General features: G+C 41.7%; 1 protein-coding gene across 1 annotated transcript in view; it reads left to right on the forward strand.

The window, feature by feature from the left end:
- Positions 1 to 317: 317 nt before the first annotated feature.
- TIAM1 (TIAM Rac1 associated GEF 1) overlaps positions 318 to 26,166 on the forward strand; it is a 575,726-nt gene continuing 549,877 nt past the window's right edge. The window contains exon 1 of the mRNA XM_089659507.1: positions 318 to 472. The gene's annotated coding sequence lies outside the window, so the exon portion shown is untranslated. The remainder of the gene's footprint in view (positions 473 to 26,166) is intronic.

Below are 26,166 nucleotides of genomic sequence, written 5' to 3' on the forward strand. Positions count from 1 at the left end.
ATCCCCACGCACCAGTTAGCCGCTGGTCATGAAAGGATTGATCCTCCCCAACCACCCGGGAGCTCCTAGTCATGCAGAGTTAATCATCCACACACATCCGGGAGCTGCCAGCCATGCAGGAGTTAAGCCGACACACATCAGCCAACCTCTACATAAAGGGTTAATTATGCAGCCAATGGGGTAGCCCTTGAGGGACACATTGCCTCTCCTAAGTGAACAGCCTCTACTCCTTTAGTAAATCAATCTCTTTTGTATCAGTCGCAGGGCTTTGTGTTACTTTGTAACTGAGCAGCGGCAGCAATCGGGAGCGAGCAGAAAACACTGCACATGTGCAGTATGTGAGGAGCCGAGCGTGCACGACGAGCAGGGATACAGGGGATACGCTCGCTCAGTCTTATTCTAACACCGGCTGGAGAGGGAGCTGGATATCGGGGGAGAGGGGAAGACGGCGCCTGGACGCACCTGACTGCAGGTAAGTCTCCGATCACAAGGCGCGATTCCTCTTGGATTGGATTGTAACTGTAATGTCTACCTTCATTTTGTAAAGAGCTACGCAAACTGCGCTATATAAATCCTTTATTATTATATTATTAATAATGTCGTACCATTTATAGATTCAAATATAGGCTAAATATAAATCCTGTATAATAATATTCTTGTACTATTTATAGATTCATATATAGGCTCATACACAGAGTTCTATGCATGTAGCTCATGTGTTGTGAAATACAAATATATTCATATATATATAGATAGATAGATAGATAGATCTTTTTTTTTTTACGTACCATTTAAGTATCATCCTAGCTCTCATTATTTTCCAACTGCTCCATTATTTTGGGCACAATTCCTCACTGCAGACATAACTCTCCTCATTCTGGATCCTGCTCCATGTTCTGCTATGCCTAGATCTGGTTAGTAAACGTTATGTATCATCGTTTTCTAACAACAGGCATGAATCACTGCCATCCCTGAATTTTCTGGCCATTTTTTCTATGCTTGGTTGCAACGGCACCTCCAATTGTGTGTGCACCCCTCTGTGCCATAGACGTCAAGAATATGAATTTCATGAGATTCTGCCTAGAATGGAGCTTGCATCTTCTCCCCCTCTCCTGTCGTTCTTTTGCATTGGCCCTGGCCTTTGGACTAGACAAGTGGGGGATCCCTAGGAAAATCCGAGTTCTCCTTTCGTATTGTGTGCTCCCCTATACACCGCGGATAGACTGGCCTGAGGATACAGCAGACGATATTGTCTGATGTCCGCATCCTGCTGTGCTCACATTTTTACCAAGTCACCGCTTGAACATGACATTGCCTCCCCTCCGGGCACATACGACCCTGGTGGACCCCCGGCTTTTGTTTCGGATGACCTTATAAAGCAGGACTCATCCGACTTGTTATAATCAGCTTTGATGCTTTCTGGAAATCATACAGTTTCTGTACATGGGGGTGATTCTGTAGCATGGCACATGTAAACATTGCATTTCCCTATAAGACCTGTATGCAGATGGATCAGCCTGTATGTGTTCATATCATTCATGTATAGACTAGCTGATCTCATGTCATCATTTTCCTATACATATCTTGATAATGAAGGTTGTACGTTGGCCAACAGCACAGTTGGCGTATAATCCTGTGTTTACATCCATTGCTCCTCCTCTGCTGGGTCAGCTGTGTGCGTTGAATGATCAAGAGTTTATTTTCTCCCAGTATGAAGGATAAGGTAACGTCTCTATTTTTCATTGAAACGTGTGAGGTCTGAGCTACAGCTGTGATCTTTGGTTATTCAGCATTGCATTGCATGTGTGTGATTGTTTGACATTGGAGATTCAGTCGTCACGTGCAGTTATTAGATAAAATATAGAATCAGCGGTATACGTATGCAGTTAATTGCATCATTTGCTTGGGTTAATGGAGGCAGTTAATTGGTGACACTTTATCCTGCGAAGGTAAATGGCACTACTGCATGATTAGCTGGACCGTAATGATCACGCTTGTGTGCGGTTGCACATAAAACCAGTGTGATGCTCTACTACAGGATTACAACTGGACAATGCAACGAGGGAGACTTATCAAGCCTCTAACTCTCATTTAGAATTTGTGGTGGGTTTTGTGTAAATTCGTGACTCCCCCCCCCCCTCCCCCAAGGCTTCAATCTTGGGAGACAGTTAGGACAATTTTGCAGATTGGAGAACGATTATTGCAAAATAAAGCCTTCAGGGACAAGTTTATAAAAGACGGGGGGGGATTTTCAATCTCAGTAATTTTTCCTGTTGCTCCTGTTTGCACTGTCTTGTTATACATCAAGAGTAATAACAAACCAGGACGCAGGGCTCTGATTGAATCACATGAGTTCTGGCAAAATTTGGATGCCTTCAAACCAGTAAAATAGTCAGTTGGAGGTTTTTTTTTTCATTTTTTCATTTCTTTTTTTTGTTTGGGGGAAGGGGGAGATATTAAGGAAGAAGGAAAGCTGTAGCGAGTTAACAGACACTGCAACCCATGTTAATGTTCATTCTGCAGATAATTCAGAGTTTTTTGGGGTTTTTTGGCTGAAATGTTTGTGAATGGGAGTCACTTTGGGTGGGGGGCCCCATGGAACCCAGCTCACTCTGGAGACGTGGGGAGACCCCTGTCTCAGCTCCCCATATCCCTCTTATGTGTAAATCACCCTGTGCCTGTTAGGGGTACAGGATGATGTGTCCTAATATTGTGTGTAGGGGTTGTTGATTGTTTGATCTTATGTGGCTGCATCCCATTTTTCTATTGTGTGTCTGGCTTGTGAGCAAACTATTATGGGATGTATGTGTTTATGTGTATTGGCTTAGTAGGGGGGTGCCTTCAGCAGCCCTCCCTCCTGATGGAACTGTCTGCTGGTGTGAAGTTTGAATACCTGTGTGTCTCTTGTTACTAAATGTAGATTGCCCCGCCTTGTGTCATTATGCAGGGAGGGGGGATTGTCCCCTGAGTGTATATATCTTGTATCTGTGTTCAAATAAACTAGTCTACCTCCTGGTTTACTTCAAGACTGGTGTCTTCTAGTTTTGTATGGTCGGTTGTGGTGTCTGTTTTCGGTGTTCAGACGGGGAAGCGGTATTCTAACGGAAGTACCCAAGCGCAATCTGGGGTCGGTTCCGTTACATTGTTCATCAAGGTAGACCTGTATGCAATGCAGGTATGGACTCTTTCACATGGGCTGGATCTGGTTTTGGTCAGCAGGGGATCTGTTTGTTGATCCCCTGCTGAGTGGAGCTGTTGGATGACAGATCCTTGTCTGCTCTAGACATGGATACAGCCCGCTCTGCTCTATGGGCAGTTGGATGTAAACAGACTTCCTGTCCATTTATATATGACTGTCCTACGATCCGAGGGAATGGATCCCCCTTTTGTTTTTTTGCAGGATCGGTTCAGATTGGAGGTAGTCAGGTGTAAAACAGACACAAGTTTGTTTACATCCGACTACCTATAGAGGAGAATGGATTGTCCGATTGGGTCCATCTTAAAAATGGACAGGCGGACCCAACTGGACATCCCATGTGAAAGTGGCCTAATAACTCATACTTTTTATGAGATATTCCGAAGCTGGCTATACACTAATAAATTGGACCAAAATTTGCTCAGCGGGTGGCCCAGTCCGCCGCTTTTTGCCCAACATTCCCCGATTGGAAAAATTGCAAGAGCCGAGCAGAAGCTGCATTCAATCAGATGGCCAGTGGGGCCAGCTGTCAAAATGCAGAATCTGCAACAGGAAATTCATGCATATGCGCTGTATAGTGTGGATGGAGGAATCTACTCGTTCATTAGGTTGAATAAAAAAATCTATTAGTTTATTGCCAGCTTAACGCAGCCATTCTCAACCATGGTTCTGTGGAACCCTAGGGTGTCTTGAGTTTTGACTGGTTGACTACCAATGTGATGATACCCGCATAAGTCTTAATGGCATCCCCACGTGTCTTCTAAAGAACAGTGCATTTTGCCTGTGAGTGCCGGAATGCGTACGATTTACACGCATTCCCGCGCCTGAATAAGTGTGAACCTAGCCTATGACATTAATTATTTTAATGGGTATGAAGGTTGAGAAAGGCTGCTCTATGGTAATGAGGCTGATTTACTAGAATGAATTGTGTGAATATTCACTTAAATTATCCCATCATGTGAAAGACACTTCAAAGTGAACAGGAATTTGTTTTTCACTTTTAGGTATTTAAAAAAAAATGCATAAAACAATAAAATACATTTGCAACGTTACATCGCACCAACATCCCATTTCGTTAAAGAATACAGTCAGAGACCGAGTACATATTGTGCTATACTCCACGCACGTGAACATTGGGTAGAAAGGAGAGATCTGCACCATTTGTACTGAACCAGCCACATTGACCAATAAATCTGTTTTTGAAATATTCATCATTTATCCATAGTTAATAATTTACCAACATTTTGTATATTCACTGTATTGCCAAAAGTATTGGAACGCCTGTCTTTACACGCGCCATGAAATTTAATGGCATCCCAGTCGTAGTCCGTAGGGTTCAATATTGAGTTGGCCCACCCTTTGCAGCTATAACAGCTTCAACTCTATGGAAGGATGTCCAAAAAGTCTATGGGAATGTTTGACCATTCTTCTAGAAGCGCATTGATGAGGTCAGTCACTGATGACGGATGAGAAGGCCTGGCTTGCAGTCTCCGCTCTAATTCATCCCAAACGTGTTCTATCGGGTTGAGGTCAGGACTCTGTGCAGGCCAGTCAAGTTCCTCCACCCCAAACTCTCTCATCCATGTCTTTATGGACCTTGCTCTGTGCACTGGTGCGCAGTCATGTTGGAACAGGAAGGGGTCATCCCCAAACTGTTCCCACAAAGTTGGGAGCATGAAATTGTCCAAAATGTCTTGGTATGCTGATGCCTTAAGAGTTCCCTTCACTGATACTAAGGGGCCAAGCCCAACCCCTGAAAAACAACCCCACACCATAATCCCCCCTCCACCAAACTTTACACTTGGCCCAATGCAGTCAGGCAAGTATCGAAACCACCAAACCCAGACACTTCCATCGGATTGCCAGACAGAGAAGCATGATTCGTCACTACAAGTCTCCCCTCCTCCAGAGTCATGTAACGGCGTGTTTTACACCACTGCATCCGACGCTTTGCATTGCACTTGGTGATGTAAGGCTTGTATGTAGCTGCTTGGCCATGAAAATCAATTCCATGAAGCTCTCTATGCACTGTTGTGCTAATCTGAAGGCCACATGAAGTTTGGAGGTCTTTAACTACTGACTCTGCAGACAGTTGGCAACTTCTGCACACTGTGAGCTTCAGCATGCGCTGACTCCGCTCTGTCATTTTACGTGGCCTATCACTTCTTAGCTGAGTTGCTGTTGTTCCCAGTTGCTTCCACTGTATTATAATACCACTAACAGTTGACCGTGGAATACTTAGTAGCAAAGGCATTTCATGGATGGACTTATTGCACAGGTGGCAACCTATCACAGTACCACGCTTGAATTCACTGAGCTCCTGAGGGCGGCCCATTCTTTCACAAATGTTTGTAGAAGCAGTCTGCATGCCTAGGTGCTTGATTTTATACCCCTGTGGCCATGGAGGTGATTGGAACACCTGAATCCAATGATTTGGAGGGCTGGCCCAATACTTTTGGCAATATAGTGTATCTTATATTAGGATAATACATAAAGTACAATGTGAATTGCATAGAGGATAACACTCGTAGTTAAAGTAGGTGTTTTCTGCCAAAAGGACCTGAATTTGTCAATGTTTTTGGGCAGCTGCAGGGTTAATAAGAGTAAAATAATGGGCAATGGTTCGAGGAATCAGGGGATTTCCACTGAATAACTATAACTTTTTTTGTGTGGAAAAATAATATGCTTAAAAGGAGTTTTGTGCAGTTGGAAAGATCTCAGTCTTCGATATAACTCAACAGGTATCTTGTCAGTCTACATACTGTATATTGGGAGCATTTGAAAGAGAGGTACAGAAGTCTGTGATTTCAAACCAAAATGCCTGTATATACTCAAACCATATGGTAAAAAGTTGAAGAATGAGAAAAACATTTGGGACATGAAGAAGAAAGTGATTTGCTCGTTTTGAACAATGAATATTCAGAGTTGACTGCATGACGATTCCTAACTGTAATCAGTCCAAATGTGTCTGCTTTTGCCTTTTACTATGCTTCCCCAGTCTGACACTGTAGGAGCCTAAATACATTGTACAAGTTCCAACATCTGAAAGTTTGCATATGGTTAAACTGTCACCCATGGTAATCTGGGATTGCTGATTAACCTGACAAAAGTAAGGATGGCCCTTAGGCTTGTTATGAACCTCATTCAAGGAAAGATGTTGGACCATTGTTGACTTCTCTCGCTAGGCACCTCCAGTTACCTGCACATCAGATCATTGTCTCCTCTTGTTCACCTTATTGTCCTGAAGTGGAGCACAGATTTGCTTTAACATAATCTTAACAGTTTTGCTAGGGCAAATAATTATTATTATTATTATTACATCAAGTTTATATAGCGCAAAAGGGTTTTCTCAGCGCTGTACAATAGAGGGGGGGACAATACATGAAACAGTACAGCAACAACAAGCTGCACACGAGGGGTTAGAGGGCCCTACTCTTTCGAGCTTACAATCTAGGAGGGAGGGGGTAGTGGTACAGGAGGAAGTGGCTGTGGGGGATGGAGTGGTAGGAGGAATGAAGGAGAACGCTGTTAGGTGAGGGTGGGGTAAGCTTCCCTGAAGAGGTGGGTTTTCAGGGAGTGCCTGAAGGTGAGGAGGGAAGGTGACAGTCTGATGGATTAGGGTAGTGAGTTCCAGAGGATGGGGGAGGACCTGGAGAAGTCTTGCAGTCATGTGTGGGAGGAGGAGAAAAAAAGTAATGGAAGACCCGAAGACCTTTACCTTTTCTGGGCAAGTAGCTGCTTCAAAGTCCTTCCTGTGCATCTCATAATCCAAATGTCTAGGTCAGCCTTTCTCAACGAGGGTTTCATGGAACCTTAGAGTGCCTTCACAAATTACCAGAAGTTCCTTGAGCTGTGGTGGATATATTTCCTACCTGACAGTGCCTTCATAGACCCAGTATTGATAACACTTAGCATGGGGTGATACTCTGACTACCAACAGAACATGGCAGCCTTGTTCACTAATCACCAATGTAAAGGGAACCTCTCCTACTGACCACCAATGTAAAGAGAAACTTTTCTTCTTATTTTCATTGTATGTAAAGAAGCACTTTTGCACTGACCTCCTTTGTAAGATAAGGCCTATTCCACCGACCACCACCAATGCAAATGGCATTTCTCTACCAACCTTTAATATAAAGACCCATTACAGTTTTTACTCTCTGCATTTCTGTTTGACAATTATTTTGTTGCATAGTTATTCCTGAAAGTAACGTTGTTATATTTAGGAGTGGGTGTTAAAATGATCTGCTGTAAGTGTCAGATTCTTTATTCCTTTATTATTATATCTGCAACTTGCTGATCATGCTAATATACCATGAGCTGTAGATGTAATAACTTTTTTAGTAGAGGTTTGCTGAGACCTGTAGATGACTGTATATCAAGGGCTCCTCTGTGGTAAAAATGTTAGGAAAGGCCATTCTAGGTATTAATGCAGATTTCTGCAGAAATAAAAGTATCAGCCTTCTTTCAAGAGAGATCACACGGCCAGTGTTTTATAACGGTTACGTGATAGTTTACGTTTTTTGGGTTTTTTTTTGAGACATGCAAGATAGACCACAAAAACCCTTGTAGGTAAAACCAAACTGCATATAACATTTGATTAGGTAATAACAGATACAGATGAAGATAACAAATGTAATAATATGGAAAATGTAACAAGATACTTAGCTATAGATGCCTTTTGCCAAGGAGTGCCCTGTTTCAGGCTTAGTATGATGATCAAACCGGGTGCGTACACCGAACGGGAGTAACTATTCCAGTTTTGGCTGGAATAGCCAATAGCCATAGCCCTTTGGAAAGTGAAATTACTTTTTAAGGGATATAGCACACATTCATCAAGGGGCTTGGTGGGTTTGATCATTTGGTCAGTTTGTGATGACGTTCCTATAGCATTAGGTCAGTTAAGGTAAAACCAATTTTATGTCCTTTTATATGGTCTTTTAACCAGGATTTGGATTTATTATTAGATATAGGTGAGCCAATAATCATAGGGAAATATGAAATCTCCCCAACAGACCAGATGCCTAAGCTTTTGGCCACATGATCAATAAAGGAGGGGGGCTTTAAGAAAAGCAAAGCCCTTTCATGACTTCTACCATAGCTTTCAGGTACCATTTGAAAATGGATTTATTTTAATATGATTTTGTCTCTGGGTGTAAAGCTCTCACTTGGTGAGAGCTTTGTTGCCATATGCTCATTTTTAGCATGCAGTTTCTGGTGTGAATGGGCCCTGAAAGACTGCATCAAGACTGCCCCTCCTCTTCTCCATCTATACCTCCTCCCTTGGCAAACTTATTCACTCCCATGGCTTCAATTACCACCTCTATGCTGATGACACCCTAATTTACCTCTCCACCCCCCACCTAACCCCCTCACTCTTTGCCCCGCATCGCCCACCTCCTAAACGACATATCAGACTGAATGTCGCTCCATTTCCTCAAACTTAACCTATCTAAAACCGAGCTCCTGGTCTTCCCCGCGCCCCCCCCCCCATCCTCTCCATCACTACTAACAACGCCACCATCTCTCCCACTCCACATGCCAAAGTCCTGGGTGTCACCCTGGACTCCCACCTCTCCTTCCTACCCCACATCCAACTGCTACCTAGATCATGCAGGCTCCACCTCCGCAACATCTCCAAGATACGCACATTCCTCACCCCAGACAACACCAAACAACTCGTACACTCCCTCATCATCTCACACCTGGACTATTGCAATTCCCTTCTCACTGGCCTACCCAAACGAACGCTATCCCCACTCCAGTCAATCCTAAACTCAGCGGCTAGACTCATCCACCTCACCAACCGCTTCACATCTGCCTCCCCCCTCTGCCAATCCCTTCATTGGCTCCCGATTGCCCAACGCATCAAATTCAAACTGCTAACCCAGACCTACAAAGCCATTCACAACGCCGCCCCAAACTACATAACTGATCTGATACCCAAATACTACCCTACCCGTGCCCTCCGCTCTTCACAGGACCTCCTACTCTCTAGCTCCCCGGTCTCCTCCTCCAACGCCTGATTGCAGGACTTCTCTAGGACTTCCCCCATCCTCTGGAACTCCCTTCCCCAATCCATCAGACTGTCACCCACCCTCCTCACCTTCAGGTACACAGTGAAAACCCTCCTCTTCAGGGAAGCCTACCCCAACCTCACCTAACACCTGACCTCGCCTAACAACCTCCTCCACTCCTCCCGCCACTCCATCCCCCACGGCCATCTCCTCCTGTATCACCTTCCCCTCCCTCCTAGATTGTAAGCTCGAAAGAGCAGGGCCCTCGAACCCCTCGTGCATCGTATTGTTACTGTCTTGTCTCATGTTCTGTCCCCCTTGCTACTGTACAGCGCTGAGCATACCCTTTGGCGCTATATAAATACTGTATAATAATAATAATAATATGCTCAAAAACACCTTTAATTCTCAGACCTGACCAGGTTCTTGATATCTAATTGTGAAATAAATATGTAAAAATGCTGATGGCGGTAATGCTTGTTTAGACACTTAGCAAACGTCAGAAGCTTGTATTTCGTGGACGTCTTCATTCTGTAATACATCATTTGAATTGCAAATATTTTGAGAAACTATACACAAATAATTGAGATCAACCAACATACCTCTGAAACGAGAGATCATGGTTCCGTGTTTGCTCTGAGTTCCGTTGGTGTTGTTTTCTTTGAAGCAGGGGAGTAGGGGAATTTCAGTTGGAGGACCCTATCTGCCTGCTATGTCCTTGTTGTATTAATACAACATGACCAATTTGTCAGTGTGATACAAAAGGCTGTACCTTCTGTCCTAGCAGATTGTATTGCACTGTGTGCCGCTGTTTTGTTCTTGTGCACTCACTGTGCTCTATAACTCAATGTTCTGGGTCATTCCCTGTCCGAAGGGTAAAGAGGTGCTTAAACATTGTCATTTTAAATGTGTTTTTCTTTGTCTGTAAGTGTAAGCTTTGCTGATCCTTGTTCATACATTGTTGTGTGCATTGGAAATTTAGCATATGATATGATAATTAGAGCAGCTTGCAGTACAATGCAATGTGTTTTTTTTTCTCTTAGTAAGATACTGGCTTGACTAATTATCTGCAGATGTTTCTTTGTTGTGAATTTGATTTTTTAATTGCTTCTTTATCACCCCTTTTTGTAAGATTTTTATTCATGAATGTGCCAATTTTCTGGTGTTTATGTCTGTATGACTTCATCATTTCTCTGGAAGGGTTTATGTATAGAACATAAAACAAAACATGTAAAACAACAGGTCCCATATATTAAAGGGGATTTAAAAAAATGGATCTTTCTGTTGACTGGGTGTAGTTACATGGACAGGTCCCCACCACTCACAGATCCCTCTTAAACATGCCTTGTCTAGGTTGTATTACTTGGCAGATGGAAGAGCGATCATTGAAATGCAGTTGTTTCCATTGGCAGACATTGTATTTAATGGTCATTCTGCAATATTGGATTTCACCACTAGATGGTGGTTAATTAGGACCCTTCTGTGTAGTTACATGGACAGGTCCCCACCATTCACAGCTCCCTGGTAAACAGACCTTGTCTAAGTTTTATTACTAGGCAGTTGGAAGAGCGATCACTGAAATGCAGTTGTCTCTATTGGCAACCATTGTATTTGGTGGTCACACTGCAATACTGGATTTCACCACCAGATGGTGTTTGATTGGGTTCTTTCTGTGTAGTTACATAGACAGATCCCCACCACTCAAGGCTCCCTGGTAAACAGACCTTGTCTAGGTTGTATTACTGAGCAGATGGAAGAGCGATCATTGAAATGCAGTTGTTTCCATTGGCAGCCATTGTATTTAATGCTCACACTGCAATATTGGATTTCACCACTAGATGATGGTTGATTGGGATCCTTCTGTGTAGTTATGTAGACCACTCATGGCTCCCTGGTAAACAGATGTTGTCTAATCTGTATTACTTGGCAATTGGAAGAGCTATCACTAAGATGCAGTTGTGTCCATTGGCAGCCATTGTATTTTATGGTTGCACTGCAATACAGGATTTCACCATCAGATGGTGGTTAATTAGGATCTTTCTGTGTAGTTACATGGGCAGGTCCCCACCATTCACAGCTCCCTGGTAAACAGACCTTGTCTAAGTTGTATTACTAGGCAGTTGGAAGAGCGATCACTGAACTGCAGTTGTCTCCATTGGCAACCATTGTATTTGATGGTTGCACTGCAATACTGGATTTCACCACCAGATGGTGTTTGATTGGGTTCTTTCTGTGTAGTTACATGGACAGGTCCCCACCACTCAAGGCTCCCTGGTAAACAGACCTTGTCTAGGTTGTATTACTTGGCAGTTGGAAGAGCGATCACTGTAATGCAGTTGTGTCCATTGGCAACCATTGTATTTGATGGTCGCACTGCAGTACTGGATTTCACCACCAGATGGTGCTGCAGCTTTAATCTGCAAATAGGGAATTAACACTATGTTGAGGCTAAATGCTGTCTGTGCTGCTCAAGGAACCAGTTGCCTTTTTTCCCTTTTCCTTGGAGCTGCAGCACCCCCTTCCCTGCCCCACTTAATTCCATAATACAGAACAAAAGTATATGGATACCTGACTATCATACCTATATGAGCTTGTTGGACGTCCAATTACAAAACCATAGGTAATAATATGGAATTGCCCCTCCTATGACTATAGCAGCCTTAGCTCTTCTTTGAAGGCTTTCCACTTGATTTTGGAGCGTGTTTGTGGGGATTTGTGCCCATCCAGCTAACAGAGCATTTGTAAAGTCAGGTTGGACTAGAAGACCAATCCATTTTCCAATTGATCCCAAAGATTTTTGGTAAGGTTGAGGTCAGGACTCTGTAGAAGGTGCTCAAGTTCCTCCACTCCAAACGCCTCAAACCATGTCCTTATGAAAATGGTTAGCTGCACAGTCATGCTAAAACAGAATATTGCCTTCCTCAAACCGTTGTCACAAGGTTGGAAACATGCATTTATTTATTTCAGGTACTTTATATAGCGCCATCAGTTTACGCAGCACTGTATATATTGTACATTCACATCAGTCCCTAACCCTCAAGGGGCGTACAATCTCTAAGGTCCCTAACTCACATTCATTCATACATACACATACTAGGGACAATTTAGACAGGATCCAATTCACCTACCAGCATGTCTTTGGAGTGTGGGAGGAAACCAGAGTACCTGGAGGAAACCCACGCAGGCACAGGGAGAACATGCAAACTCCAGGCAGGTGGTGCCATAGTTGTTTGTAGCACTGTACCCTCCAATGGTGACACCTGGACTCAATAAAGTATCCTCATACGTTTGGCAATACAGTGTACCTACCTGTGGTGTTTTCTGGTGCATGCCAGAGCTCCCAGCTGGTGCCAGTATTGAAGCAAACCTACTCCCAGGATGTATGAAAGACATGCTCTCAGCCATAAGCTCTCTTTTACTGGTCTTTCTAATTGGACTGAACAGTGTATTAATGTAAATATGAAAATCTGCGATTTTATTAGGAAAAAATACACAGAATATTTATTATACGTTGTTTATATTATGGGATTCCCCATGGTTTTTACAGTCATCCACATATGGAAGGATTTACCGGAATGAAGAGCTTTGTGCTCCCTTACAGCTGAACTCCGAGTAAACTGCTGAATATATACTGTAAAATACATAGTATATGGGAACTGTTTTACCTGCAAAAGTGGTTTATATTTCTGTCCATCCAGTTCTGAGATTCACACAGCCCTGACACGCTGACCAGGTGACCTAATTTTCCTTTGCAGCAGTTCAGTAACAAAGGTCTTCTCCCTCTCCCACCCTGTGACTGGACAGTGGAAGGAGAAGCGGCACAGTGATGAGCTCAACTCTCTGTCACTTTGTTCTCTCCTCCTATCGGTATGCTCCTTGTTAGCACATGACCACTGCAGCACATTTTGCTGCTTGTACTGCATCTCCCTCCCCAGTCTGCATTTTAAGGCTGCACAGATCTCAGTAAAAAACAAAATTCACTACTCCAGTGAGCCAACAGAGGCTCTTCTTCTCACTTCATGGAGAAGCCATGATGCCATGGTGAGGGTGGAAGCAGGGTGGACATACATCTGATTTATTCTGGGTTCAGCTAATTTTCATATTAACTCCTCTCCCCAGTTCTGTTAGGTTGTAATTAAAGTGGAACTATGCTGCATCTGAGCACCACAAACCAAAAACATTATTTAATTAGTTTTTAATATTCAAAGCAAACTCCCCCATCCATCCATCCATCCATCCATGTCTTCATGCTTTATTTTGTTGAGAAATTGCTTTGACCCTTAACATTTTTGGCCATGGTCATCTTGAGTAAGGGCAGATGATTCATGTAGCAATTACTTTTTGGAATCCATCTGCCCTTAGTTCAGGCATGCATGCAGGAGGGTGTGCTTAGGTGAGATCATTTGCCTAGGCCTCAAAACCAGAGAGTAACTGAAACTTAAAGTGTTACCAAACCCAAAACAGTAAAATCAGTCTGTATATGCAGTAAAGCATGCTTGTTATACTCACTGTGCAACCTAAGGGGTTAATCCTCTGCATTGTGTAAAAAGGCTGGTTGATCCTGTCTTTTCTGATCCTCCCCTACTTCTACTGTCCCCAATCCATCTTCTGATAGAACAGAGCCTTGGGGGCAAGCTGCACATGCACAGTTTGGTGTGTATTGCTAGAGAGGTTTTTCTTTTCTTGGGAGGGTGCATGTGGTCAGCACACGGCCAATCATCACTGTTCAGACAGAGGGTCAGGGGTCCTGCAGCCTCCCAGGACAATCAGTGGAGAATGAAAACTCCTCCTACAAGCTTTAACCAGTGCTCTGCTGGACACTGATAGAAGTCACAAGACTGCTCTAACTGCTGATGAGAAAAGGTATTTAGCAGTTTATATTTACTAAAATAATTGCATTTCCATGTTCTGTGTACTATGGGAGACCAAATATAGTGAATGCAGGGTCCGGGGTTTAGTAACACTTTAAATTCATTCAATTTTCTATCTATTTACTAATGCTAACAGCTTAATGTTTAACAATTGTCAATGCTGATTAAGAGAATGCAGACGGATTATAATTGTCAGTTTTTATTGCAGTCTGTGACCCATGTTAGGGAGACTCACCCACTCTATTGTCCTGTTTACCATTTATTGTTGAAAGTCAAAGTAAAGAAAATGCCACATTTTGGGTTGCCTTCAGAAAAGTAATAGAGGGGAAATCTTCCAATGGGGACACTAGTTGCAGTAGTTTGCTGGGATTTTCTCTCACTTCCTATTTGGCTATGGGACAGGATATGAAGGGAAATATGTTAGCACTATATGAATCCTTTATAATAATAATAATAAAAAAAAAATAATAATTATCTCCGCAATGGGACTCAGATGGCAAATAAAAATCTGACCGTGGTTATAAACCTCTCTTACTCTATTCAAAATGAAAAAAAAAAGTTTTACCTTTAATTTACTATAAGGAGCAGAACAGCTCTGCCATTAGAACAGAAAATTTTGGTAAAGGGCTATTTTTCTTTGATTATTATATTATTAATATTTAAATATCGGTTAGGACCCATTGACACCAAACATGTGCCATGACATATATTACCTGCTTCCCCGCTACACTACAGCAGATATACTGCTACAGGGCGGTACGGGTGCGCAAATTCACGTGTGTATATATACGTGATTTTGCTTTCCCGGGTAGGGGGTGCGCGCCGTACCCGCACCACCATTCGCAGCCGCCAATCATTGGGTCCCAGCTGGTGATTACTCGCCGGCGCCATGTGATTTCCAAGGATCTCCAACTGGGAGAACTGTTTTGTTTACGAACAGTTCTCCTCCCTGTCAGCTCCAGCAAACTGGCACAGCCCCCTAGTAAAACACTCCCAGCACACAGTTAACCCTTTGCTTGTCCCTCATGTTAACCCCTTCCTGCCCAGTGCCATTAGTACAGTGTCAGTGGTGTCAGTGCTTTTTTTTAGCACTGATCACTGTATTGGTATCACTGGGGATGTCAGTGACACCAAATCAGTTCCTCCCAATGTCAGAATGCCCGCTGCAGTTCCGCTATAAGTCACTGATCGCCACCATTACTAGTAAAAATTATTAAAAAAAAATCCCAGTATATATACCGCCATTTGTAAACGCTTCAACTTTCATGTAAACCAATTAGTTTACACGTATTGGGATTTTTTTTTAGCAAAGACATAGCAGAATACATTTTGGCCTAAACTTATGCCGAAATTTGATTTTTAAAATTTTTTTTTACTGGCCATGTTTAAAAAAAAAAGTAAAAAATATTGATTTTTTTCTCAAAATTGTCAGTCTTTTTTTTTTTATAGCGCAAAAAATATAAAAGACACAGGCAATCAAATACCATGGAAACTAAACTCAATTTGTGGGGGAAAAAAGGGCGTAAATTTAATTTGGGTGTAGCGTTGCATGTCTAACTGCGCAATTGTCAGTTAAAGGAATGCAGTGCCGTAACGTAAAAAACGTCCTGGTCAGGAAGCGGGGTAAATCCTCAGGAGGGCAAGTGGTTAATGCATGTTAATGTAACGCACTGTAGATGTACATAGCAATCGAAAGTGAATTGCATCACAACGCACATCCACAGTGTGCTCCAATGCACATACATTATCGCACACCACAACGCACAGATGCATATGCTGTGTGTATTGCATTGAAAATGATTGTGCAGGACCGATTTTTATGCATGTTGAGGTGGCTGTCTATCTCAATGTACCTCTTTGTGTTTTGCTGTGTTAAACTGTGAACACACACTTATAGATATCTTAAAATACGAGGCTGTTGCTGTGATCTATAGAGTACAAACATCTGTCAATGTCAGAGATGTCCTTGGCATTTGCCTGCAAAATGGTTTCCACATCATTGCTCATTTTAGCTTATTAATTCAGCCTGAAGTTCCGCATCTTCAAGGGGGGCTGGAGTGTATTTTCAGCCAGTTTGCTTGCTTGGGTTATTATTGTAACATATTCATTATTTTTTTTTTTTTTGTTTGGTTCACTTTTTTTTTTCGCAATTTCACATTTTTTTTTTTGTCTATATAATTTGTCGTGTTTGCTGAATGACTATTAAAAAAGTTACACCTAGACAGCTTTCTGATTGCAATTAGACCAATATACTTGCAGTTAGAGGAAAAGCCATGAAGTATTACACTGCTATTCTATGGAGGAAGCAGAGCCTGCCTATGTAATAAGCAAATGTTGGCTGCCTCTAGCTACATATTTTTTATGTATATAATGCAAATTGAAAGGCTTATTTACATGAAAGGAAACCCCAAAAAGTGAGAGATGCCCAGGCAACAGAAAGCAGGTAAGCAATAACCCTTCAAATTTCTAGCTACAAGTTTCCATTAGTGGGCAGCACAGTGGCTAAATGGTTAGCACTTCCACCTGGCAGTACTAGGGTCGTTGGTTCAAATCCCAACCACGGCACCACCTGCCTGGAGTTTGCATGTTCTCCCTGTGCCTGCGTGGGTTTCCTCCGGGTACTCTGGTTTCCTCCCACACTCCAAAGACATGCTGGTAGGTGAATTGGCTCCTGTCTAAATTGGTCCTAGTATGTGTATGTACGTAGGTGAGTTAGGGACCTTAGATTGTACACCCCTTGAGGGTTAGGGACTGATGTGAATGTACAATATATATGTAAAGCGCTGCGTACATTGACGGCGATATAGAAGTACCTGAAATAAATAAATTAGGGGTCATTCACATGGATGCAGAGGCCCATACAGCTCGTGTTTATGTGACAGCTACTATGGGGAGCAGCCTGTTAGAAACCAATGACAGACTGACAGAGGCAGGGGCTGGAAAGACCTTCCCACATAGCTGAGCACTTACATCGGTACTGAGACCAATGCAAGGCTCTGGATGCAGTTTGTCTGCATCCAGGGCAATGCATCTGTCCCTGTACAGATGTAAATGCTTGAATGTACTGGGAGATCTGTATAGGTACTCCTGTCTGATTTTTAACCTGCTCCTGGCCACAGCTGTACAGAATGCCTGTCACTTCTGGGCACAAAGGCATATGCTGTAGGGGTCTCTGTGCCCATGTGAATAAGCCCTTAGGGTCAGTTCACACCCGCATGTGGTGCAGGTAAGGCACATTTGCTGCACTGCATTCAAAACACCCCGCCTTTGCGACCTGCTGGGTTTTTCAAAAGTAGTGCATGCACTACGGTTTGTACAGTCCAGTGTAATTTGCAGCCCATTGCAATGAATGGGCTGCCAAATCGCACTGCAGGGGAATGCACGGGAATTGAATAGGAACGCGTTCCTGTGCAAGTCTGGTGTGAAATGGCCCTAAAAGTGGAACTCAAGGCAAAACCTTTTTGTTTTGGGAAACATTAGAACCTCTGTTAGGTTTATATTTGTTAGAAATTCTGTGTACAGCCATACAGAACAGACAGTGCACAGTCCACTTGCTTTTCTGCTTCTCTGCAACAAGGAAACAGGAACATTAAAGTGTTACTAAAATCAGTGTGTATATGCAGTAAAGCATGCTTGGTATACTCACTGTGGAACCTAAGGGGCTAATCCTCCACATTGTGTAAAAAAGTCCATTTAATCCTGACTTCTCTGCTCCTCCTCTTGTTCAAATGTCCAGATCTCCTGATAAGACACACTGAACCTGTAGCCATTCTACACATGCTCAGTTTATTGTGTATTGCTAGAGAGAGTGCTAGGGAGAGTGCATGTGATCAGCACAGGGCCAATCAGCACTGTCCAGACAGAGGTCAGGGGTTCTGCATCTTCCTAGAGCAGAAAGAAAACTCCTCCTATAAGCTTTAACCAGTGTCCCATTGAACACTGATAGAAGTCACAAGACTGCTCTAACTTCTGATGAGAATAAGTATTTAGCAGGTTATATTTACTAAATTAATTGCATTTCCATGTTGTGTGTACTGTGGGAGACCAGATATAGAGAATGAAGGGTCCTGGGTTTATTAAAGCTGAGAAAAAAAAATAAAAGTCAGCAGCTACAACTGTAGCTGCTGACTTTTAAAATACAGACACTCACCTGTCCCTCGTTCCAGCGGTGCCCTCACCACCACTGGTTTCACCGGCCATCCTCTCTCCCTGGCGCTGGCATCTTCAGTGTGGGCACCCAGCTGTGACAGCTTGTGGCTTCACAGTCGGGTGCCCACTGCGCATGAGCAAGAAGCGCTGTGCTTTGTGAATGGTCCCATAGTCTTCTGGGATCTGTCACGTGTCCCAAAAGACTACGGGGAGAGAAGGGGGAAGGACAACTTCTGCTTCCAATTGTTTAGGCGATCACAGTGGAAGTGGAAGTGGGTACCTGTCAAATTCGGGTACCCGCTGCCCAAAGGTGCCAAAAGCTTAAAGCGGAACTTCCCGTTTTGGATGGAGCTCCGCTTTACCACTTTAATTCAGAGAAAAGACATAGAGCAATGTTTCTCAACCTTTTTTCAGTCAAGGCACCCTTTAAAATTATGGGCAATCTTAAGGCACCCCATTCTAAAATGTGAAAAACTATTCTAATAATTTCATATAACACACCAACATCCACACACATGTAGGACACCCAACATTAGAGGTGATTTATTCTTCCAAAGCAAGTACACTTTTGCACACTGGTACTGACTAGTATTCTAATGTTTCTCTTCTCCCTCAGTTTTTCTCCATTACTGAGCTAATGTGACCCCAGGACTGATGGAGAGGGGCAGGGGAGGGTCAAGCTAGGATGCTGTGCAGGCAGCTGACATGCTCCTTATCAACTGATGATGTCATTGGTTGTCAGGATGCCGGCGGCTAGAAGGTCCTAATGGTGCACAATGAAAACCTGTGGCTTTGTTTAACTAAAAGGCAGGCTTGTCCCACCTGCTGGCTTGTATTAAAGTTTTGGGCAATTTTTAGACATTTTGCCAAGGCATCCCTGAAGAAACCTGAAGGCACCCCAGGGTGCCTGAGCACACTGGTTGAGAAAGGCTGACATAGAGTATATCATAGATGCAGCTACAAACTTATAAACACTGCCATCTACTGGTTGAAGAATATTTCTCCACTGAATACTGATTATGTTTTTGCATAAAATCCATGATCACTGTATACCAACAACATTGCTATCAGTTTCTCAGTTGTGTAGGTTTTCCCTTTCGCTTCCTGTCCTAATGCAACTATAGGAAGTGAATGGGGAATATCCCCAACCGGTACAAAAAAAGAAGCCTTTAGAGACAAACCTAACAGTTTAGTAATAAACAAGTTATTGATTGTTGTTGTATCCTTGTTGGAGAGATTCCCTTATTTCCTGTGCTGGTGAAGTATGGAGTGGAACTCTACCCATCTAGGGCACTGGATAACCCAACAAAGACCCTAACCAGTTGCTCAAGCTATGTAAAACAAGTTTTTGTTTGTTTTTGGCTTTTACTTTAAGTGGATCACAAGCAGGTAAAAGAATAGAACAATCAAGTATTTTACATTTTCAATCTCTTAGATTGTAAGCTCCAAGGAGCGTTTCATATATTTGTGGGTTCCGATGGATTTGGAAAATGTTGCAGTTTTTCCGGATGATCACTATATATATAGATATATCTATATATCTATATCTATCTATCTATATATATATCTATCTATCTATCTATTTATCTATCTATCTATCTATCTATCTATCTATCTATCTATCTATCTATCTATATATATATATATATATATCCTCTTAGATTGTAAGTTCCCAGGATCAGGCCCTCCTAACCCTCTTGTATTGAACTGTATTGTTTCTGTATTGTCTCCCGTTATATTTTAAAGCGCTGAACAAACTGCTGGCGCTATATAAATCCTGTATAATAATAATAATACATTCTTAAGTACGACTAGAAAACTCAGAGATAGACTCAGAGAACATGTTAATAATGTAAAAAAGGGCTACAAGGACCACTCACTATCTATGCATTATAGAACACACCACAATAGAGATCCATCCTCTTTGATGTTTGTGGGAATAGATTCAGTTCAATCGCACTGGAGGGGCACTAATAAGAAAAGAGCAGTGTCGCAAATGGAGACCAAGTGGATCTTCCAGATGGATTCTATGCGCCCTAAGGGGCTTAACATAGAACTGGATTTGAACTGCTTCATAGATAATAGTTAGCGATCTTTTGACATATGCATATTTCTCTCTTTCTCATCTTGGTTTCTGATCATGGCGAAATCTATTTTTAAATTTGGATATATTCTATATATTATCATGGAAATTTTTATATATTTTAACATGGTTTTCATATGACCTGAGTGTATATATATTTTATGGATATTTTTTTATATATTTTTATATATCTCTTATGTATAGGTGGTCATGTATTGTATAATTTTATTTGTTATGCAATTTTGTTTGCACATGTTGATGTGTTGCTCTATATAAGATTATGAGCTGATGGATATCCATATAGGATATAAATATTATTTATCCGTTACATATTATATATACTGAATAGGATGTGGATTATTTTAACGTATACACATATTTAGCATGACATGTGCAGCAGGGCCGCACAGTCATATATATATATATTCAATGGATAATTTATCCATGGCTTAATAACTAGTGGTTGTCACACAATTGAAGATCGGGGTGACAATTACAATTTTATTTTTAATTTTTTATAGTATATATGAATACCCATTATGCTGTATCTGGGAATGATGATGTTTATAGTAATAAAGTTTGCTTGATGGGATATTTTTAACATATTATGTATATAGAATCACCTTGGATATATGTTGCCAGGCATTTAGGCATAATTTTTGAAAGATTATGTATTATTAAAATTATGTTTTTAATTGAGGACCTTGATAATAAAGTCCGTTTCCTCAGGGGTTAATTTAATTCATTTAATCCTTTTGATATAATTTTGGATGTACAAGGAAGTACTTTGTAAAGTCTCCTTAATAACATATCCCCCTTTCTTGATAAACATTATGTACATCTTTTGAACGATGTCTGGGATCGCAGTTAGTATATATCGTCTCCATGGCAACACTCCCCTTCGGTGATCCTATACAGATGTCCTTTGTGTTCCGACGTATGCTCGCGCATGCGCGGTTAGACGGACTACGCCAAAATGGCGCCGTTTCTGAGGACATCTATCTTTGGGAAAATGGCGCATGGTAACGACGCACGCGCCATTTCCCTTATTTAAAGGACAGTACGGCGTCAACAGCTGATAGCCAAAACCCTATGACTAAGAGCTCTTCGCTCGAAACGCGTCGGGGTCGGCTGCAGCTGTTTGACGCTAATACCGCCGGCACCACGAGGGGTCCCGGCGGCAACTTTTCATTGGGTCAGTAGTTCATCTTATTATTATCCCTTGCATTGTATTTGATTATCATCTGTCTCTGTATGTGGGAATAAAGCATCCATAGACATACCGCACTATTGGCCCTCTCTGTTTTTTCTGAGCTCCTCTGGGAGCCAGGTGCATCTACAGAGTGGTCATCGCCTAAAGAGAAGGCTGTATGCAGATTATGGGATAATGAAGGGGACCTGACCAGACCTGACCAGACCTCTGATGACATATTGGAAGTCTCTATAATATATAAAGGCGCATAAAGGTTGCGCATCTGGTGAGTGCGGAATCTGTATCCTCACTGTCTCACCACGTGCACAGTCTATGTTGATTGGAAGTCCATGGATCGATTGGGATCTTGTTCACATTTTTCACGTTGGACTTATCTGTGGACACAGTAGTTTCTTCCTCACATTATATTAGCCACCGTATAGTGGCATATATATGAGTGCACAGCATCACTTTATGTTTTTTGCATGATTTTATACATGTATATATATGTTCATTTATTTGTACTCTAGCGCTGCACCTTTTTGTATATTATTGTGTATTGGAAGGTTTTATATGGTGCCTTTGGTGTACAGCTGCTACTATTTAGAAGGCGCTCACTTACTTACACGTTTTTAATAATACATTCTTACTTGCATTGTTTTCCCTTTCAATAAATTATTGACTTGGAATGTGACTCTGAATTGCTAGAAAATGTGTCTACTTCAGGAAAAGACAATTCCCTAGTGCAGTCCCTGCCCTCCGCTAGACCCCTCCTCCTCTGGGAGTATCTAAGCCTGAATCCAGCCCACCAGGCCATTTCATTTGGCCACTTCTACGGCTGCAGCACCCCCCTTGTCTCTCCCCACACTTTATCCCAGCAGTCGGCAGCAGACAGGAGGACAGAACTCTTCCTACAGATCCTGTGCATCTGCAGCACCCCCTCATTTCCACCTCCTCTGGTCTCAGCATTCAGCAGACTCTGGCAGCTGACTCCAGCCCTCCTCTGGTCCTCCTCCAGATCCTACACTTGCTTCTTCCCAGCAGTAGCAGCAGCACAGGGGTGCACTGTGATGTAAGGGAGGGTGGGGGACTCTTGTTTTCTGATGGTGGGGGGCCCTTGACATGTGATGTAAAGGGAGTGGGTTGCTCTGGACATCTGCTTATAATTATTATGAGAGCAGCACAATTCTGTACCATATGAAAAGGAGAGTCGCACACCGCTGGTATCAAGAATTGTTATTGGAGACTGCACAAGCAGAACATCGTGGCATATATATGTAAAGCGCTGCGTAAATTGACGGTGCTATATAAGTACCTGTAATAAATAAATACATTTTGTAGTTTGTGTGGTGGAATCAGTGATGGGGCATTCATTAGATTATCATGTGAGCATTGGGTCTGCGGGTGCTGCTGACATCACATCCAAAATGGCGGAGCACAACAGCACTCTGAACGGTCGTAACAGGGTCCCATCAAGCATTTTTATTGTAAGAAGAAATCTTTAGAAGCATAATATACCAGCATAGGATGTAAAACGAGGGTAAGGCATCTGTCTGCATGTCTGTGAGCTCAGTCACCTCTGGGGGGGGGATCTGATCCATCTATCACAATGTCTGCAGTCTTCCCTGACCCGGTCAGAGCAGAACATTAACCATGACCCCCAAATCCTGCGCTCATCACCATGGATGGCGTGTGACTCACTGTCTGCTACCCTGTGCTGTGCGATTTGACAAATTGTATTGTCCTCTCCTCCCTCATTTATTATGTATGACCGTTTCCAGATGATTGCTGTGTAAATAGCTGGGTGGTTGTGTTAATCATCCTTCGTTATCTGCTGCTTCTCTATACTAATCAAGAGTCCATTGAATGCCGGCTGCTTAGAGATGGTTTAATTCTTCTGTTTTTTTTGTTTTTTTGTATAACAAGGTTTCTTCTAAAGATTTCACAAGTGGCCACATTCACGTGGAATGACCTCGTTTGCTGCCACCGCTGCCTCCGTTTGATTAGACAACTTGTCTAATGTTGGTGCTGTTTTCCTGTTCAATGTATACAATCACTGTGTGAATGACAAATAATTGGTGCCTGGGTATCCTGGATCACATAGTCTGCTCTGTTCATTTGTACAAAAAAACAAAAACATTATATTTTGCCACTAGAAACAAATTTTGATAACTTTGCTTTCATTAAAGTGGAACTGCACTGCACCACAAATCAAAAATGCTACTTAATTCATTGTTAATATTCATCTATGATTTATTTTGCTGAAAAATCATTTTGAAAAACACCCCCTGTTATTTCTGGGATTGGCCAGCTTGAGTAAGGGCAGATGATTAATGTAGCATTTACTTTCTGGAATCCATCTGCCCATAGCTCAGGCATTAGCTGAGCTTAGAACCCTCCATACCCTGTTGAAGCCTGCTGGGATGTATGACATTATTGCCTAGACATGGAAACTAGGAAGAAATGTAAAAAAAAAGTTTAAAACAAGTTAACATGATATACTGTCCTATCTATTTACTAATGCTAGTGGCATAAGGATTACAAATAGTCCATGTTGTTTTTTTCAGTTTGAGTTGAATCACTTTGTCTAGCATGTCTTTTGCTTACTCTATGGTTGACGTATGTGTACCTATATGTGTATATGTATGTGTGTATATATATATATATGTGTGTGTGTGTATATGTATACACACGTATATATGTATATATATATGTATGTGTGTGTGTGTGTGTGTGTGTGTGTATGTGTATATATATATATATATATATATATATATATATATATATATGTGTGTATATATGTATATATATATATATATATATATATATATAGTCTTTTTTGGATATTGTTAAAGATCTGCTCAGACTACCATACTGTTTGCACACTGTCTGTGTTGTTTTTGTACAATAAAATCTTTATGAAACTAAAAATAGTCCGTGTTGATTGAGCGACTGAAGTTCCACTTTAAGGAGGTTCTTCAGTCTCCCAATATTTTTCTAAAAAAACAACTCCTGCACTGCTATCTCATATTTAAAGTAGAACTAAAGGCAAAACTTAGAACCCCTATCAGTTTTTTTTTTTTGTCATTTGTGTCAAATTGGGGAGATTTAATTTCACTACCTGTCCCCCAGCCAAAACAGGAAGTGAGAGATGATTATCGCCAATTAAGGAAATTCCTTGGGGACCTCCAGGTCACCAAAACTATTCTTCCCATTGAAACATTTCCCCTCTACTACATTTCTAAGGAAAACCCAAAACTTGGTGTTTACATTACTTTTATTTTTGCTGATAATGTTAAGACTAATAGAGAGAGTGAATCTCCCTAACGGGGGCACAAACAACAATTGAAGAAAAAACCTGACAGGGGTTCTAAACCATTTCCACTCTATCCAAAACAAAAAAAAAACTGTTTAGTTTTACTTTAAGTGCTTATTCAAAATTTAGTAGCAGCTCACACTTTTGCCCTTCAACACAGCAAGAACCTACACATAAACAAATTTTAGTGTAGCACTACTCCATTGAAAAATAAATGAAATACCATATACCCCTGATGACGTCACATCTGATGAAATACATTGGGGTGAGCCGGAAGCCATGCCAGTAATGTCACTGCATGCTTTGTTACCGAGAATTGTTTGAATTGTGGCTTTTATGTGGAACACTATATACAGAGTACCGATCTAAGAGTTTTTAACTGATCTTCATAAAACTATTATCAGGATTTACACTATTGGGAGTGGGTTCTACTCTTATTTTTTTGTTTTTGCATGTTAGGGTGGAGTTGGAGGTGAAATAGCTGTTTGACTTCTCTTGCGATAGTCACATCTCCTTTGGTAAGCCTCATAGTGTGGCTGGTGGAGGACACAAGGTGTTTGCATGCTCAGAGAAACTTGGGGAGATCACGTTGCACTTTATTGTATCCTTATGGTCAATTATAGGTTCACCGCAGATTGATGTCAAGCATGAGCAGTACTTGTATGCATTGCATTATCATCCACTATAATTCTGTTTGCAGTTTGTTATCTTAATTATATTTTATCACTTTTTTGGGAAAAGTGCTGCACTTATGTAGTTATTTTGATTGTTACCACATACCCATACACGTGTGATCAAACCATTCACCAACCAGAGTTTTGAGAAATGCTAAAATATAATACAAATAATATAAGAAATATGTGGTTTTCCAAAATGTCTTTTGTATCCATCTGCCTCATAAAAATACAACATCCACCAAGTCTCTTTTGTGCTTTTTGTTTCACCAATCTTCTGTGTCTCCATTCCACACTTCCTTAAATGATTGACCTGTATATTATAGAGGTCATAAACAGCATTTTCCCCCTTCCTGAGGGCCAGAGGTACCAGCAGTGGTGTAATTAGGTTTTGTGCTGCCTTAGGCAACACAAAAAATGTGATGCCACCCCCCTGAAAAATGCCACCCAAAGCAAAAGCCTTGTTTGCCTTGCAGCAAATATGCCCCAGGGTACCAGGCAATGTTCACTTTTCTGCACTGACATTCAAAGCAAAACACAGCACAACACAAACACTACATAGTGCTTATAATTTTTTTAAAACATTTATTAAAAACCATTAAAAATGAAAGCACACTCACATGTTTACACAAGTAAACATCTTGGTGAATGCAGTCACTGAATGGTGT

Source organism: Staurois parvus, unplaced genomic scaffold (assembly GCF_062004578.1).
Source record: "Staurois parvus isolate SC_StPar_1 unplaced genomic scaffold, SC_StPar_1.0 ptg001162l, whole genome shotgun sequence".
NCBI lineage: Eukaryota > Metazoa > Chordata > Amphibia > Anura > Ranidae > Staurois > Staurois parvus.